This window comes from Euprymna scolopes, chromosome 3, assembly GCF_053919585.1.
Source record: "Euprymna scolopes isolate OS-2025 chromosome 3, ASM5391958v1, whole genome shotgun sequence".
In the NCBI taxonomy this organism is placed as follows: domain Eukaryota; kingdom Metazoa; phylum Mollusca; class Cephalopoda; order Sepiida; family Sepiolidae; genus Euprymna; species Euprymna scolopes.
In genome coordinates this window covers 143,838,928-143,858,525 of record NC_136484.1, presented here as the reverse complement: position 1 = coordinate 143,858,525, position 19,598 = coordinate 143,838,928, and the positions used below count along the sequence as shown (strand labels likewise).

Genomic DNA, 19,598 nt, shown 5'->3' with positions numbered 1-19,598 from the left:
TTTATTTATACAATGCTCAATACATTTATTTATACAATGCTCAATACATTTATTTCTATAATGCTAAATACATTTATTTCTACAATGCTCAATACATTTATTTCTACAATGCTCAATACATTTATTTCTACAATGCTAAATACATTTATTTATACAATGCTCAATACATTTATTTCTACAATGCTCAATACATTTATTTATACAATGCTCAATACATTTATTTCTACAATGCTCAATACATTTATTTCTACAATGCTAAATACATTTATTTCTACAATGCTCAATACATTCATTTCTATAATGTTAAATACATTTTTTTCTATAATGCTAAATACATTTATTTCTACAATGCTCAATACATTTATTTCTACAATGCTCAATACATTTATTTCTATAATGCTCAATACATTTATTTCTATAATGCTAAATACATTTATTTCTATAATGCTCAATACATTTATTTCTACAATGCTCAATACATTTATTTCTACAATGCTAAATACATTTATTTCTATAATGCTCAATACATTTATTTCTACAATGCTCAATACATTTATTTCTACAATGCTCAATACATTTATTTCTATAATGCTCAATACATTTATTTCTATAATGCTAAATACATTTATTTCTACAATGCTCAATACATTTATTTCTACAATGCTCAATACATTTATTTCTATAATGCTAAATACATTTATTTCTACAATGCTCAATACATTTATTTCTATAATGCTCAATACATGTATTTCTACAATGCTCAATACATTTATTTCTATAATGCTCAATACATTTATTTCTACAATGCTCAATACATTTATTTCTACAATGCTCAATACATTTATTTCTACAATGCTCAATACATTTATTTCTACAATGCTTAATACATTTATTTCTACAATGCTCAATACATTTATTTCTACAATGCTCAATACATTTATTTCTACAATGCTGAACACATTTATTTCTACAATGCTCAATACATTTATTTCTATAATGCTAAATACATTTATTTCTATAATGCTAAATACATTTATTTCTACAATGCTCAATACATTTATTTCTACAATGCTCAATACATTTATTTCTACAATGCTCAATACATTTATTTCTATAATTCTCAATACATTTATTTCTATAATGCTAAATACATTTATTTCTACAATGCTCAATACATTTTTTCTACAATGCTCAATACATTTATTTCTATAATGCTCAATACATTTATTTCTACAATGCTCAATACATTTATTTCTATAATGCTCAATACATTTATTTCTATAATGCTAAATACATTTATTTCTACAATGCTCAATACATTTATTTATACAATGCTCAATACATTTATTTATACAATGCTCAATACATTTATTTATACAATGCTAAATAAATTTATTTCTATAATGCTCAATACATTTATTTCTACAATGCTAAATACATTTATTTCTACAATGCTCAATACAATTATTTCTACAATGCTAAATAAATTTATTTATACAATGCTCAATACATTTATTTCTACAATGCTCAATACATTTATTTCTACAATGCTCAATACATTTATTTATACAATGCTCAATACATTTGATTATACAATGCTCAATACATTTATTTCTATAATGCTCAATACATTTATTTCTACAATGCTCAATACATTTATTTCTACAATGCTCAATACATTTATTTCTACAATGCTCAATACATTTATTTCTACAATGCTCAATACATTTATTTCTACAAGATTCAATACATTTATTTCTACAATGCTCAATACATTTATTTCTACAATGCTCAATACATTTATTTCTACAATGCTCAATACATTATTTATACAATGCTCAATACATTTATTTCTACAATGCTCAATACATTTATTTATACAATGCTCAATACATTTATTTATACAATGCTCAATACATTTATTTCTATAATGCTAAATACATTTATTTCTACAATGCTCAATACATTTATTTCTACAATGCTCAATACATTTATTTCTACAATGCTCAATACATTTATTTATACAATGCTCAATACATTTATTTCTACAATGCTCAATACATTTATTTCTACAATGCTCAATACATTTATTTCTACAATGCTCAATACATTTATTTCTACAATGCTAAATACATTTATTTCTACAATGCCTCAATACATTCATTTCTATAATGCTAAATACATTTATTTCTATAATGCTAAATACATTTATTTCTACAATGCTCAATACATTTATTTCTACAATGCTCAATACATTTATTTCTATAATGCTCAATACATTTATTTCTGTAATGCTAAATACATTTATTTCTATAATGCTCAATACATTTATTTCTACAATGCTCAATATATTTATTTCTACAATGCTAAATACATTTATTTCTACAATGCTCAATACATTTATTTCTACAATGCTAAATACATTTATTTCTACAATGCTCAATACATTTATTTCTACAATGCTCAATACATTTATTTCTATAATGCTAAATACATTTATTTCTATAATGCTAAATACATTTATTTCTACAATGCTCAATACATTTATTTCTACAATGCTAAATACATTTATTTCTACAATGCTCAATACATTTATTTCTATAATGCTCAATACATTTATTTCTATAATGCTAAATACATTTATTTCTATAATGCTCAATACATTTATTTCTACAATGCTCAATACATTTATTTCTATAATGCTCAATACATTTATTTCTATAATGCTAAATACATTTATTTCTACAATGCTCAATACATTTATTTCTATAATGCTCAATACATGTATTTCTACAATGCTCAATACATTTATTTCTATAATGCTCAATACATTTATTTCTACAATGCTCAATACATTTATTTCTACAATGCTCAATACATTTATTTCTACAATGCTCAATACATTTATTTCTACAATGCTTAATACATTTATTTCTACAATGCTCAATACATTTATTTCTACAATGCTCAATACATTTATTTCTACAATGCTGAACACATTTATTTCTACAATGCTCAATACATTTATTTCTATAATGCTAAATACATTTATTTCTATAATGCTAAATACATTTATTTCTACAATGCTCAATACATTTATTTCTACAATGCTCAATACATTTATTTCTACAATGCTCAATACATTTATTTCTATAATTCTCAATACATTTATTTCTATAATGCTAAATACATTTATTTCTACAATGCTCAATACATTTTTTCTACAATGCTCAATACATTTATTTCTATAATGCTAAATACATTTATAGCTATAATGCTCAATAAATTTATTTCTACAATGCTCAATACATTTATTTCTACAATGCGCAATAAATTTATTTCTACAATGCTCAATACATTTATTTATACAATGCTAAATAAATTTATTTCTATAATGCTAAATACATTTATTTCTACAATGCTCAACACATTTATTTCTACAATGCTCAATACATTTATTTCTACAATGCTCAATACATTTATTTCTACAATGCTCAATACATTTATTTCTATAATGCTCAATACATTTATTTCTATAATGCTCAATACATATATTTCTACAATGCTCAATACATTTATTTCTACAATGCTCAATACATTTATTTCTACAATGCTCAATACATTTATTTCTACAATGCTAAATACATTTATTTCTACAATGCTCAATACATTTATTTCTACAATGCTAAATACATTTATTTCTATAATGCTCAATACATTTATTTCTATAATGCTAAATACATTTATTTCTATAATGCTCAATACATTTATTTCTACAATGCTCAATACATTTATTTCTACAATGCTCAATACATTTATTTCTACAATGCTAAATACATTTGTTTCTATAATGCTCAATACATTTATTTCTACAATGCTCAATACATTTATTTCTACAATGCTCAATACATTTATTTATACAATGCTCAATACATTTATTTATACAATGCTCAATAAATTTATTTCTACAATGCTCAATACATTTATTTATACAATGCTCAATACATTTATTTCTACAATGCTCAATACATTTATTTCTACAATGCTAAATACATTTATTTCTACAATGCTCAATACATTTATTTCTACAATGCTCAATACATTTTTTTCTACAATGCTCAATACATTTATTTCTACAATGCTCAATACATTTATTTCTACAATGCTAAATACATTTATTTCTACAATGCTCAATATATGTATTTCTACAATGCTAAATACATATATTTCTACAATGCTCAATAAATTTATTTCTATAATGCTCAAGACATTTATTTCTATAATGCTCAGTACATTAATTTCTCAATGCTAAATAAATGTATTCTGTAATGCCCAATACATTTATTTCTACAATGCTCAATACATTTATTTCTATAATTCTAAATAAACTTATTTCTATAATGCTCAAGACATTTATTTCTACAATGCTCAATACATTTATTTCTACAATGCTCAATACATTTATTTCTACAATGCTAAATACATTTATTTCTACAATGCTCAATACATTTATTTCTATAATGCTCAATACATTTATTTCTATAATGCTAAATACATTTATTTCTATAATGCTCAATACATTTATTTCTACAATGCTCAATACATTTATTTCTATAATGCTCAATACATTTATTTCTATAATGCTAAATACATTTATTTCTACAATGCTCAATACATTTATTTCTATAATGCTCAATACATGTATTTCTACAATGCTCAATACATTTATTTCTATAATGCTCAATACATTTATTTCTACAATGCTCAATACATTTATTTCTACAATGCTCAATACATTTATTTCTACAATGCTCAATACATTTATTTCTACAATGCTTAATACATTTATTTCTACAATGCTCAATACATTTATTTCTACAATGCTCAATACATTTATTTCTACAATGCTGAACACATTTATTTCTACAATGCTCAATACATTTATTTCTATAATGCTAAATACATTTATTTCTATAATGCTAAATACATTTATTTCTACAATGCTCAATACATTTATTTCTACAATGCTCAATACATTTATTTCTACAATGCTCAATACATTTATTTCTATAATTCTCAATACATTTATTTCTATAATGCTAAATACATTTATTTCTACAATGCTCAATACATTTTTTCTACAATGCTCAATACATTTATTTCTATAATGCTAAATACATTTATAGCTATAATGCTCAATAAATTTATTTCTACAATGCTCAATACATTTATTTCTACAATGCGCAATAAATTTATTTCTACAATGCTCAATACATTTATTTATACAATGCTAAATAAATTTATTTCTATAATGCTAAATACATTTATTTCTACAATGCTCAACACATTTATTTCTACAATGCTCAATACATTTATTTCTACAATGCTCAATACATTTATTTCTACAATGCTCAATACATTTATTTCTATAATGCTCAATACATTTATTTCTATAATGCTCAATACATATATTTCTACAATGCTCAATACATTTATTTCTACAATGCTCAATACATTTATTTCTACAATGCTCAATACATTTATTTCTACAATGCTAAATACATTTATTTCTACAATGCTCAATACATTTATTTCTACAATGCTAAATACATTTATTTCTATAATGCTCAATACATTTATTTCTATAATGCTAAATACATTTATTTCTATAATGCTCAATACATTTATTTCTACAATGCTCAATACATTTATTTCTACAATGCTCAATACATTTATTTCTACAATGCTAAATACATTTGTTTCTATAATGCTCAATACATTTATTTCTACAATGCTCAATACATTTATTTCTACAATGCTCAATACATTTATTTATACAATGCTCAATACATTTATTTATACAATGCTCAATAAATTTATTTCTACAATGCTCAATACATTTATTTATACAATGCTCAATACATTTATTTCTACAATGCTCAATACATTTATTTCTACAATGCTAAATACATTTATTTCTACAATGCTCAATACATTTATTTCTACAATGCTCAATACATTTTTTTCTACAATGCTCAATACATTTATTTCTACAATGCTCAATACATTTATTTCTACAATGCTAAATACATTTATTTCTACAATGCTCAATATATGTATTTCTACAATGCTAAATACATATATTTCTACAATGCTCAATAAATTTATTTCTATAATGCTCAAGACATTTATTTCTATAATGCTCAGTACATTAATTTCTCAATGCTAAATAAATGTATTCTGTAATGCCCAATACATTTATTTCTACAATGCTCAATACATTTATTTCTATAATTCTAAATAAACTTATTTCTATAATGCTCAAGACATTTATTTCTACAATGCTCAATACATTTATTTCTACAATGCTAAATAAATTTTTTTCTATAATGCTCAATACATTTATTTCTGTAATGCTCAATACATTTATTTCTACCATGCTCAATACATTTATTTCTACAATGCTCAATACATTTATTTCTACAATGCTCAAGACATTTATTTCTATAATGCTCAATGCATTTATTTTTACAATACTCAATACATTTCTTTCTACAATGCTCAATACATTTATTTCTACAATGCTCAATGCATTTATTTCTACAACGCTCAATACATTTATTTCTATAATGTTCAATACATTTATTTCTATAATGCTCAATACATTTATTTCTATAATGCTCAATACATTTATTTCTACAATGCTCACTACATTTATTTCTACAATGCTCAATACATTTTTTTCTACAATGCTCAATACATTTATTTCTACAATGCTAAATACATTTATTTCTATAATGCTCAAGACATTTATTCCAATAAATCTCAATACATTTATTTCTGTAATGTTCAATACATTTATTTCAATAATGCTCAAGACATTTACTTCAATAATGCTCAAGACATTTATTTAAATAATGCTCAAGACATTTATTTCAATAATGGTCAATACATTTATTTCTACAATGCTCAATACATTTATTTCTACAATGCTCGAGACATTTATTTCTATAATGCTAATTACATTTATTTCTACAATGCTCAATACATTTATTTCTATAATGCTCAAGACATTTATTTCTATCATGCTCAATACATTTATTTCTACAATGCTCAATACATTTATTTCTATAATGCGCAATACATTTATTTCTACAATGCTCAATACATTTATTTCTACAATGCGCAATACATTTATTTCTACAATGCTCAATACATTTATTTCTACAATGCTCAATACATTTATTTCTACAATGCTCAATACATTTATTTCTACAATGCTCAATACATTTATTTCTACAATGCGCAATACATTTATTTCTACAGTGCTCAATACATTTATTTCTACAATGCTCAATACATTTATTTCTACAATGCTCAATACATTTATTTCTATAATGCTCAATACATTTATTTCTATAATGCTCAATACATTTATTTCTACAATGCGCAATACATTTATTTCTACAATGCGCAATACATTTATTTCTACAATGCTCAATACATTTATTTCTACAATGCGCAATACATTTATTTCTACAATGCTCAATACATTTATTTCTACAATGCTCAATACATTTATTTCTACAATGCGCAATACATTTATTTCTACAATGCTCAATACATTTATTTCTACAATGCTCAATACATTTATTTCTACAATGCTCAATACATTTATTTCTACAATGCTCAATACATTTATTTCTACAATGCGCAACACATTTATTTCTACAATGCTCACTACATTTATTTCTACAATGCGCAATACATTTATTTCTACAATGCTCAATACATTTATTTCTACAATGCTCAATACATTTATTTCTACAATGCTTAATACATTTATTTCTACAATGCTCAATACATTTATTTCTACAATGCTCAATACATTTATTTCTACAATGCTCAATACATTTATTTCTACAATGCTCAATACATTTATTTCTACAATGCTCAATACATTTATTTCTACAATGCTCAATACATTTATTTCTACAATGCGCAATAAATTTATTTCTACAATGCTCAATACATTTATTTCTAAAATGCTAAATACATTTATTTCTACAATGCTCAATACATTTATTTCTACAATGCTCAATACATTTATTTATACAATGCTAAATAAATTTAGTTTTATAATGCTCAATACATTTATTTCTACAATGCTCAATACATTAATTTCTACAATGCTCAATACATTTATTTCTACAATGCTCAATACATTTATTTCTACAATGTTTAATAAATGTATTTCTATAATGCTCAAGACATTTATTTCTATAATGCTCAATACATTTATTTCTCAATGCTAAATAAATTTATTCTATAATGCTCAAGACATTTATTTCTACAATGCTCAATACATTTATTTCTACAATGCTAAATAAATTTATTTCTATAATGCTCAAGACATTTATTTATACAATGCTCAATACATTTATTTCTACAATGCTCAATACATTTATTTCTATAATGCTCAATACATTTTTTTCTATAATGCTCAATACATTTATTTCTCAATGCTAAATACATTTATTTCTACAATTCTCAATACATTTATTTCTACAATGCTCAATACATTTATTTCTAAAATGCTCAATACATTTATTTCTCAATGCTCAATACATTTATTTCTACAATGCTAAATACATTTATTTCTACAATGCTCAATACATTTATTTCTCAATGCTCAATACATTTATTTCTACAATGCTCAATACATTTATTTCTCAATGCTCAATACATTTATTTCTACAATGCTCAATACATTTATTTCTACAATGCTCAATACATGTATTTCTACAATGCTCAATACATTTATTTCTATAATGCTCAATACATTTATTTCTACAATGCTAAATGCATTTATTTCTACAATGCTCCATACATTTATTTCTAAAATGCTCAATACATTTATTTCTACAATGCTCAATACATTTATTTCTACAATGCTCAATACATTTATTTCTCAATGCTCAATACATTTATTTCTATAATGCTACATACATTTATTTCTACAATGCTCAATACATTTATTTCTATAATGCTCAATACATTTATTTCTCAATGCTCAATACATTTATTTCTACAATGCTCAATACATTTATTTCTACAATGCTCAATACATTTATTTCTACAATGCTCAATACATTTATTTCTCAATGCTCAATACATTTATTTCTACAATGCTCAATACATTTATTTCTACAATGCTCAATACATTTATTTCTACAATGCTCAATACATGTATTTCTACAAAGCTCAATACATTTATTTCTACAATGCTCAATACATTAATTTCTCAATGCTCAATATATTTATTTCTACAATGCTAAATACATTTATTTCTACAATGCTCAATACATTTATTTCTCAATGCTCAATACATTTTTTCTACAATGCTCAATACATTTATTTCTCAATGCTCAATACATTTATTTCTACAATGCTCAATACATTTAATTCTACAATGCTCAATACATGTATTTGTACAATGCTCAATACATTTATTTCTATAATGCTCAATACATTTATTTCTACAATGCTCAATACATTTATTTCTACAATGCTCAATACATTTATTTCTATAATGCTCAATACATTTATTTCTACAATGCTCAATACATTTATTTCTACAATGCTCAATACATTTATTTCTCAATGCTCAATACATTTATTTTTATAATGCTCAATACATTTATTTCTACAATGCTCAATACATTTATTTCTACAATGCTCAATACATGTATTTCTACAATGCTAAATACATTTATTTCTACAATGCTCAGCACATTTGTTTCTACAATGCTCAATACATTTATTTCTATAATGCTCACTACATTTATTTCTACAATGCTCAATACATTTATTTCTAAAATGCTCAATACATGTATTTCTACAATGCTAAATACATTTATTTCTACAATGCTCAATACATTTATTTCTACAATGCTCAATACATTTATTTCTACAATGCTAAATAAATTTATTTCTATAATGCTCAAGACATTTGTTTCTATAATGCTCAATACATTTATGACTCAATGCTCAATACATTTATTTCTACAATGCTCAATACATTTATTTCTACAATGCTCAATACATTTATTTTTACAATGCTAAATACATTTATTTATACAATGCTCAATACATGTATTTCTACAATGCTAAATACATTTATTTCTACAATGCTCAATACATTTATTTCTATAATGCTAAATAAATTTATTTCTATAATGCTCAATACATTTATTTCTACAATGCTAAATACATTTATTTCTACAATGCTAAATAAATTTATTTCTATAATGCTCAAGACATTTATTTCTATAATGCTCAATACATTTATTACTCAATGCTCAATACATTTTTTCTACAATGCTCAATACATTTATTTCTACAATGCTCAATACATGTATTTCTACAATGCTCAATACATTTATTTCTACAATGCTCAATACATTTATTTCTATAATGCTCAAGACATTTATTTCTATAAGGCTCAATGCATTTATTTCTACAATACTCAATACATTTATTTCTACAATGCTCAATACATTTATTTCTACAATGCTCAATACATTTATTTCTACATTGCTCAATACATGTATTTCTACAATGCTCAATACATTTATTTCTACAATGCTAAATACATTTATTTCTACAATGCTCAATACATTTATTTCTATAATGCTCAAGACATTTATTTATACAATGCTCAATACATTTATTTCTACAATGCTCAATACATTTATTTCTACAATGCTCAATACATGTATTTCTACAATGCTCAATACATTGTTTTAAACAATGCTCAATACATTTATTTCTACAATGCTCAATACATTTATTTCTATAATTCTCAAGACATTTATTTCTATAAGGCTCAATGCATTTATTTCTACAATACTCAATACATATATTTCTACAATGCTCAATAAATTTATTTCTACAATGCTAAATACATTTATTTCTACAATGCTCAATACATTTATTTCTACAATGCTCAATACATTTATTTCTACAATGCTCAATACATATATTTCTACAATGCTCAATAAATTTATTTCTACAATGCTCAATACATGTATTTCTACAATGCTAAATACATTTATTTCTACAATGCTCAATGCATTTATTTCTACAACGCAATACATTTATTTCTATAATGTTCAATACATTTATTTCTATAATGCTCAATACATTTATTTCTATAATGCTCAATACATTTATTTCTACAATGCTCAATACATTTATTTCTACAATGCACAATACATTTAATTCTACAATGCTCAATACATTTATTTCTACAATGCTCAATACATTTATTTCTATAATGCTCAAGACATTAATTTCAATAATGCTCAATACATTTATTTCTATAATGCTCAATACATTTATTTCTATAATGCTCAAGACATTTATTTCAATAATGCTCAAGACATTTATTTCAATAATGCTCAAGACATTTATTTCAATAATGCTCAATACATTTATTTCTACAATGCTCAAGACATTTATTTCTACAATGCTCGAGACATTTATTTCTATAATGCTAAATACATTTATTTCTACAATGCTCAATAAATTTATTTCTATAATGCTCAAGACATTTATTTCTATAATGCTCAATACGTTTATTTCTACAATGCTCAATACATTTATTTCTACAATGCTCAATACATTTATTTCTATAATGCTCAATACATGTATTTCTACAATGCTTAATACATGTATTTCTACAATGCTAAATACATTTATTTCTACAATGCTCAATACATTTATTTCTATAATGCTGAATACATTTATTTCTACAATGCTCAATACATTTATTTCTACAATGCTCAATACATGTATTTCTACAATGCTCAATACATTTATTTCTATAATGCTCAATACATTTATTTCTACAATGCTCAATACATTTATTTCTACAATGCTCAATACATTTATTTCTATAATGCTCAATACATTTATTTCTACAATGCTAAATACATTTATTTAAACAATGCTCAATACATTTATTTCAACAATGCTCAATACATTTATTTCTACAATGCTCAATACATTTATTTCTACAATGCTCAATACATTTATTTCTACAATGCTAAATACATTTATTTCTACAATGCTCAATACATTTATTTCTACAATGCTCAATACATTTATTTTTATAATACTCAATACATGTATTTCTATAATGCTCAATACATTTATTTCTACAATGCTTAATACATGTATTTCTACAATGCTAAATACATTTATTTCTACAATGCTCAATACATTTATTTCAACAATGCTAAATACATTTATTTCTACAATGCTCAATACATTTATTTCTACAATGCTAAATACATTTATTTCTACAATGCTAAATACATTTATTTCTACAATGCTCAATACATTTATTTCTATAATGCTCAATACATTTATTTCTACAATGCTCAATACATTTATTTCTACAATGCTCAATACATTTATTTCTACAATGCTCAATACATTTATTTCTATAATGCTCAATACATTTATTTCTACAATGCTCAATACATTTATTTCTATAATGCTCAATACATTTATTTCTACAATGCTCAATACATTTATTTCTACAATGCTCAATACATTTATTTCTATAATGCTCAATACATTTATTTCTACAATGCTAAATACATTTTTTCTACAATGCTCAATACATTTATTTCTACAATGCTCAATACATTTATTTCTACAATGCTCAATACATTTATTTTTATAATGCTCAATACATGTATTTCTATAATGCTCAATACATTTATTTCTACAATGCTCAATACATGTATTTCTACAATGCTCAATACATTTATTTCTATAATGCTCAATATATTTATTACTACAATGCTCAATACATTTATTTCTATAATGCTCAATACATAAGCAGAGCCAGGTAATAAGTTATGAAAACATGTATTGAAGTCGACATTTTAATTTTACAATAAACCATTTACATGAAATCCCTTTACTGAAAACACAATTAACAAAAACCGTTTAAATGAAATTCTGCAATTATTTTATTTAGCGTAAAGATGCTGTTATAAGGCGACAATCTGCCTTAACTATCCGCCAACCAGGGCGATAACACAGTTTCAGTAGCTCAAGACGGTACTATCACTCCTAGTCCTACGAAGCAACTTCTGCCACAGTGCAGCGTATAACCCCCCCAAAAAAAACCTGATCAACAAGGTGGAATTATAACGTCTGTTTATGTTGAAGTCTTTTTGCTCTCCATCAAATCCAGCTTGATACATGTTGAGCTGTGTTCTTAAAACGATCAATGGTAACTTTCAGATTGCGACCCGTGATTCCTATTTTTGTAAGAAACAGAATGATAGAGTGTCCTAGAAATCCACGACAACCAACCTCAATAGGAATCACATGGCATTTCTTAACCTTTTCCACGCAGCTTGCAAGCCTTCGGCACGTAGTGTCTCATATCGGTTTTTCCCGTTCGTGAGTCTCCTCCTAGTTTTCCTCCCGGGGGATGGTCAATATATGTATATATAAGAATAATTAAAAAAGCATGTGCAGAGAACACACACACACACACATATATATATATATATATATATATATATATATATATATATATATATATAGATATATGTATATATACTTAATGGGTCAAAACAATTGTACGCATGTATAATTTCAGCTGAAACGTTTTTTTTTTTGCAATCAGTATACAAAAAGTGTATCTGTTCCTGGTGAAGTTGTATATTATAAAAACATTTATAGCTCTAATAGTGTACTATCGAGCTATCTTTTCGAATTCCAATTAATATTTTTCATTTGAGAAAAAAGGATTTCACATTTCAAACATTTTCAAATGTTTTATTTGCATGTTACTTCTGCAAAGTTATTATGTAAATAAAGATTAAACATTGATGAATATACGCGTTATTTTGATTTGTTTCCTTAAAAAATGCTTCCGAACACCTCGAAGAACCTCAGCAGTCCACACACTATTGAAAAATACTAGACATCAGTCTTTTGTATCTCAGTACAAACCAATCAGTCTCCTGTGCGTCATGAGTAAGTTGTTTAAGTCTGTGATAAATACAGAAGTTGTCAACCACCTTGACTAAATCAACGTACTCAGTCACATGCAATACGATTTCCGTTCTGCGATATCAACATCTGATGCGCTGACGGTTATATTATGACAAAGTTGGTTTAGCAGGAGAAGCTAACATTTCTCACAAAACGTCCTGGGAACGGTAACCAATTTACGTTTGCTGGAAGGGAGTTACCTGGTTGACGACTTTAGACCCCGTCAGTGTTAACAAACAGTATTCCAGAAAAAAATAAAACATATCTCAGTCTGTTGAATTTATTCTCTTTGTTATCGTTCATTTCTGGTTTCAATGGTGATAGTTGTGAGGAGACTTGGAGAATTTCTTGGTGTTTATCTACCAGACTCCGTTTGTATTTTTCTAGAAATCAATGAGTGGAGGCATACCGGGAATTCGGGTTTAGTTTTTTTTCCCTAGTGGCTCTCCACTCTCAGAGGACGACTTTTTGAAGTTGGGTTCCTCTGGCTGGAATCGCTGCAGACACCGTCTCGATGTTTAAGGCAGATCAAACAACAGTTCTTGATATACCTTAGGTATTTGATGGGGTTTTGCATAAAGGTTTACTTCACAAGATTTCCAACTACGAAATAACTGGAAAGCATCCATCAAATCTTATCTCTTATCATCCATCAAATCTTATCTCTCCGATAGGTTTATTAAAGTAGTCGTTGAAGGGTAGAAATCCGAAGCTCACAGTAATAACACTGGCGCAACTCACAGATCTGTCTTGTACCCGACTCTTTTTATCTTCATCAAAGATCTCTCAAATCATGTTCTGAGATTATTTATCTAGTTTTTGCAGACGATACTATCATCTATGGCAATACTTCAAAAGACGGAATAACCAAAATCTGTTCGACTTTCTCTCGTTCGACCTTGAGATCACGTTTTTTGAGGTGCAATCTAGTTTTTTTTAAATTTTGAATGTTTGTAGGTTCGTGAATGTGTATGTGTTTCCCTCGAATATTATGTTGCAGACTCCACATCGTTGTTTGTTGCATTTTGTGACTCCTTTTGTTGTATCTGAATTGAGTTTGGATGAGGTAAGAATGCGTTTTAGGTTTTTGGGTTGGCGTTTGCTTTTCATTATTTTTGTTGTTTTAAGGAAGTTGTTTAGTTTGCTGTTTTGGTTAAGTAGGACGAGGTTTTTCGTTATCTCTGTGAAAAGCTCTGGGTTGTTTGTGTTGTGTGTAGAGACGTATGTTAGGATTTGTTCTTTGTTTCGTTCTTTAGGGGTTCTCAAATCTTCTACTGGTATATTTATCGCAAGTTGGATCACTTTGTCTATAAGTTGTGGTGGGTATTTTCTTTTTCTTAGATTTATTCGTAGTTCCTTGAGTCGGATTGTCCGAAGGTTATTGTCCGTGATTATGGTGCAGATTCTACGTGCTAGGGTGTGGGGAATGGCTTTTATGCAGCTTTTAGGGTGGTCATTTTTAAAGTGTAGGTATTGTTGGGTGTCTGTAGGTTTACGGTAATTGTCTGTGATAATGTTATTGTCTTTAATCTTTATCAGTATATCTAGGAAGGGTAATTCTGTAGAGTTTTGTTTTATGGTGAATTCAATTTTTTGATGTAGGTTCTGGAGTATGGTGTGTAAATCTGTGATGTCCCCTCATGTGGGTTTCCACAGGATGAAGCAGTCATCAAGGTATCTCTTCCAGGATTCTATAAACAGTTTTTTAGTGCTGTGGCCAGTTTTTTAGTGCTGTGGCCAAATTTTTGTTCTATATTTTCATATAAGGTTTCTTCTAGGAAGGCTAATGCAAGGGTTGCGTAAGTCGGTGCCATTTTCGTTCCTATTGCTGTACCTAGTGTTTGGATGTAGTTTCCATTGTTGAATTCGAAGGAATTATTATTTACGATTATATCTATACTATCGATAATGAATTGCTTTGTGAATCTAGGATGTAGTGTTTATGCGTGTCTGTTGATCCAAAATGTTATTTCTTCTTTTCCTAAATCATGGGGTATATTACTATATAAACTGCTAACGTCAAATGTAACTAATAGTGTCCCGTTTTCTACTGTATGTGGTAAGGTAGTAAGAAAGTGGATGACGTCCCTTATGTAGCTCTTAACTTGATCTGTGAAAGATTGTAATAAGATGTCTATTAAGTTGCTAAATCTGCTTGTCGGACAGGCTGATCCTGCTACAATATTTGAATGATTAAGCACATGTATGCATGCGTGTTTTGATTTGGGGGGGGGAATAAATAAATAAATAAAATAAAATAACAATAAAAAAAATAAAAAATAAAAAAAATAACCAACTTGTGTGTGATATATTAGTGGGTGGATGTGTATGAGTACGTGTGTGAGTGTGTAGATGGGTATGTATATATGTATGCTCCTACATATATTTCTATGTATGTGCGTGTGTATATGTGTATATGCCTGCGTACATATGCGTGTGCATGTGTGTATGTACATGTATGTATATGTATGTGTGTGTGATTGTGTGTGAATGTGTGCTATACATGGGGAAAGAAAGTCATAAAAGAAACATAAAAACCTTCACCAAATGGACCAAAAGCCCTCTCTTTGAAATTAACTCTGACCGGACACTACCAACACTTACTATTGGAGACAAAATGTCTAAGACCACATCACTCTAAAAAACACATTTAGTATCAGCAAATGTAAAAATAACATTTCAAACTCCCATTTTACAAAAAAACCTTTTCACGCAAATATCTGAAGAAAGCGAACCAAAGCTTGAAACGCGTGATAAAAATATTTTAAAATAAAAATATGATAAAAGGCTAAAAAAACCCATAATTTTTTATGGCTACACTCTTTTAAATATACATTTTTTCTCTCGTTGGAACTACACAAACATCACTTATATATATATATATATATATATATATATATATATATATATATATATATATATATATATGCCCTACATACACTTTTATCTGTGGGTATGTGTGCACCTGCATATTACATGGATAGAAAAAGGAGTTTATATGTCTATATAGTAAAGTATATGTAGAAGCAAGACAAAACTGAATGTGTAGATATGTATAAGTATGCATGCAATGCGCATATATATGTAGATAAGCATATAAGTTTGTGTTTATATTTGTATACAGGCGTATATAAATACATGAAAAGGTTTATATGTATGCATATTTGTTTATATATCCAAGTGCGTATTTAGTTTTATATGTCTGTATATATGTGTGTTAGTATATATATGTGTATGAGTAGATGTGTTTGTAATTATATGTATGTACACATATTTTGGAATGTATGAATATATCTATATATTGTATGTACATATGCATATGTATATATGTACGGCATAATCACGTTGACACACCGGTTCTGGTCAGATCACCGAAGTTAAGCAACGTTGAGCCTGGCTAGTACCAAATGGTTGACCATTTGGGAATTCTAGGTGCTGTATGTGCTTCCAAATTACCTCGGCATTGTTTCCAGTCTTCCTGAACCCCCACTTCACTGGTATTTAACAATGTCCACTCAGGAGAGGTGCGGTTGGAGATTGCGCAACTCTTGCCACAAAAATTTCACGCGCAGGCACCCTTACAATGGGTATCCATAGTCTGTCAAGCCTAAAGGAAGCCATTTTTTTAAATGTGTGTATAAATGCATATATGTGTACGAGCTATACTATTTGTAAGCATGAATATATATATGTGTGTGTGTGCGTGCGTGTGTGTGTGTGTGTGTGTGTGTAAATATATGTGTTTTTTATTATATTAGTAAATGTATATATATGTTGGCATATATATGTATACATTGATGCGCGTATGTATATGTGTGTGTTTATGTGTGTATATATGGAGGAGAGGTATGGCTGGAGATTGCACAACTCTTGCCACAAAAATTTCATTTCACGCGCAGGCACCGTTACAGTGGATATCCATAGTCTGTCAAGATTGAAGGAAGCCTTTTTACGTATATGTATGTTTGTAAACGTGTGTCTCCCTAACTTGGTTATATATATATATACACACATTGGAATGCATATATATATATATATATATATATATATATATATATATATATATATATATATATATGTTAACAGGATGTTGCAGCAAAATCCATCGCTTGACAATAAAGAAACGAGATAGGCAATAAAAACAAAAGCTGTATATGCAGTGACCTGGCAGTTTATTTGGCGACAGAGTTGCGTGCTTTTTTTTAATACTGACCTCGATTACACCCCAGAATAAACATCAGGTGACTTGTAGTCGAATGAGGTATGCAGTCACAATCCCGGCGATTAACGCCGAGGAACATCCGGGCCATCGTGACTTTATGTGCAAGAGCGGAATCTTGCTAGAAGACATTAAGACACCTGGCGACAATCTTGTTCTTCTAGATCTTCACCATGCATCTTGGCAACTCCTGATATTATGTTTACTTTTTGTCAAGTGTCAGATTTTTTCTGCAACAGCCTGTTAACATAAATGTGTGTTGGTATGAATATATGAACATAAGTCTATGTGTCTGCATGGGATTAAGCATGAACTAGTAATTACCTGATGTATTTATATATCCTAGGATTTGTAAACACACGTTTGTATTCATAACGGCTTGATTAATGCTTATGCTCGAAATACTAACTTTCGTAGAAATGAAATGTATCTTATAAGATTATTTAAATAAAACCTTTGATATGGATTATCTATCGTAAAGGTAAGCTATCTTATCATCATACAGAGTGAAACGATAAAGTTTTCGCCCTAAAGAAAACAATACTGCAGTTTTATTTTAAAACTTTTATTTAAAAATCAATGCTAGTAATTTGATTATGTAGTAGAGCTGGCATCAATTTAATGCAGCCGCCTTCAGCCTCGATCATCGCTTCGTTATTGGTCCGGAACTGGAAGTATGTCTTTCCTACAAGCGCCGGCGGGAGCTCAGCGATCACTCGGCGGATGGTGGCGATCAGGTTGGCTTTGGTATTGTGGGAAATCATATTGGTAATATTCTCAACGTATGACTAAACGTCGTCGTCGGAGGGGACCAGTGATAAAAGGGCACACAGTCGTAGCACTCCTTCTAAAGCCAAGCCTGGGTTACTTTGTGAGCCGGCACTGCGTTCCGCTGCCACACCCAGGGTCTGCTAGCAGGCCCCATTTGATCATCACACTCTTCAGCACATTCAGGTACACTTTGGAGTTGACTTTCAAACCAAATTCGAAAATGTGAGGTGACATGATGTGGCCCTCACTGTAAACTACACCTAAGGCCATAACCCTGGCCGGTAACTTCGTTGAGCTGTACCCCCAAGCGTTGAGCCGTCCGTATTTGCATTGTGAGAGTGCTGGCAATGATCCTGTTGTTAGAGAGACTGAGATGTACAGTGACGCATCTCCGATTGAACATTATGTCACTTTCAGACATAATAGAAGGCTCTGATCGCTCTTGAGATTTGTCCACAACTGGCCAACTAGTAGATGGTCTGCGATACTAAAAAGAAAACCGGTTTTTATCAAATGGAAATGG

At 27.7% G+C, this 19,598-nt stretch overlaps 1 protein-coding gene and 1 pseudogene across 2 annotated transcripts in view; both read left to right on the top strand.

Annotated features, from left to right (window-relative positions):
• Nucleotides 1-19,598, top strand: part of LOC145259675 (regulating synaptic membrane exocytosis protein 2-like) — a 602,608-nt gene that overhangs the window by 84,685 nt on the left and 498,325 nt on the right. The gene's annotated exons all lie outside the window — the stretch shown is intronic.
• Nucleotides 17,413-17,529, top strand: LOC145265670 (5S ribosomal RNA; annotated as a pseudogene).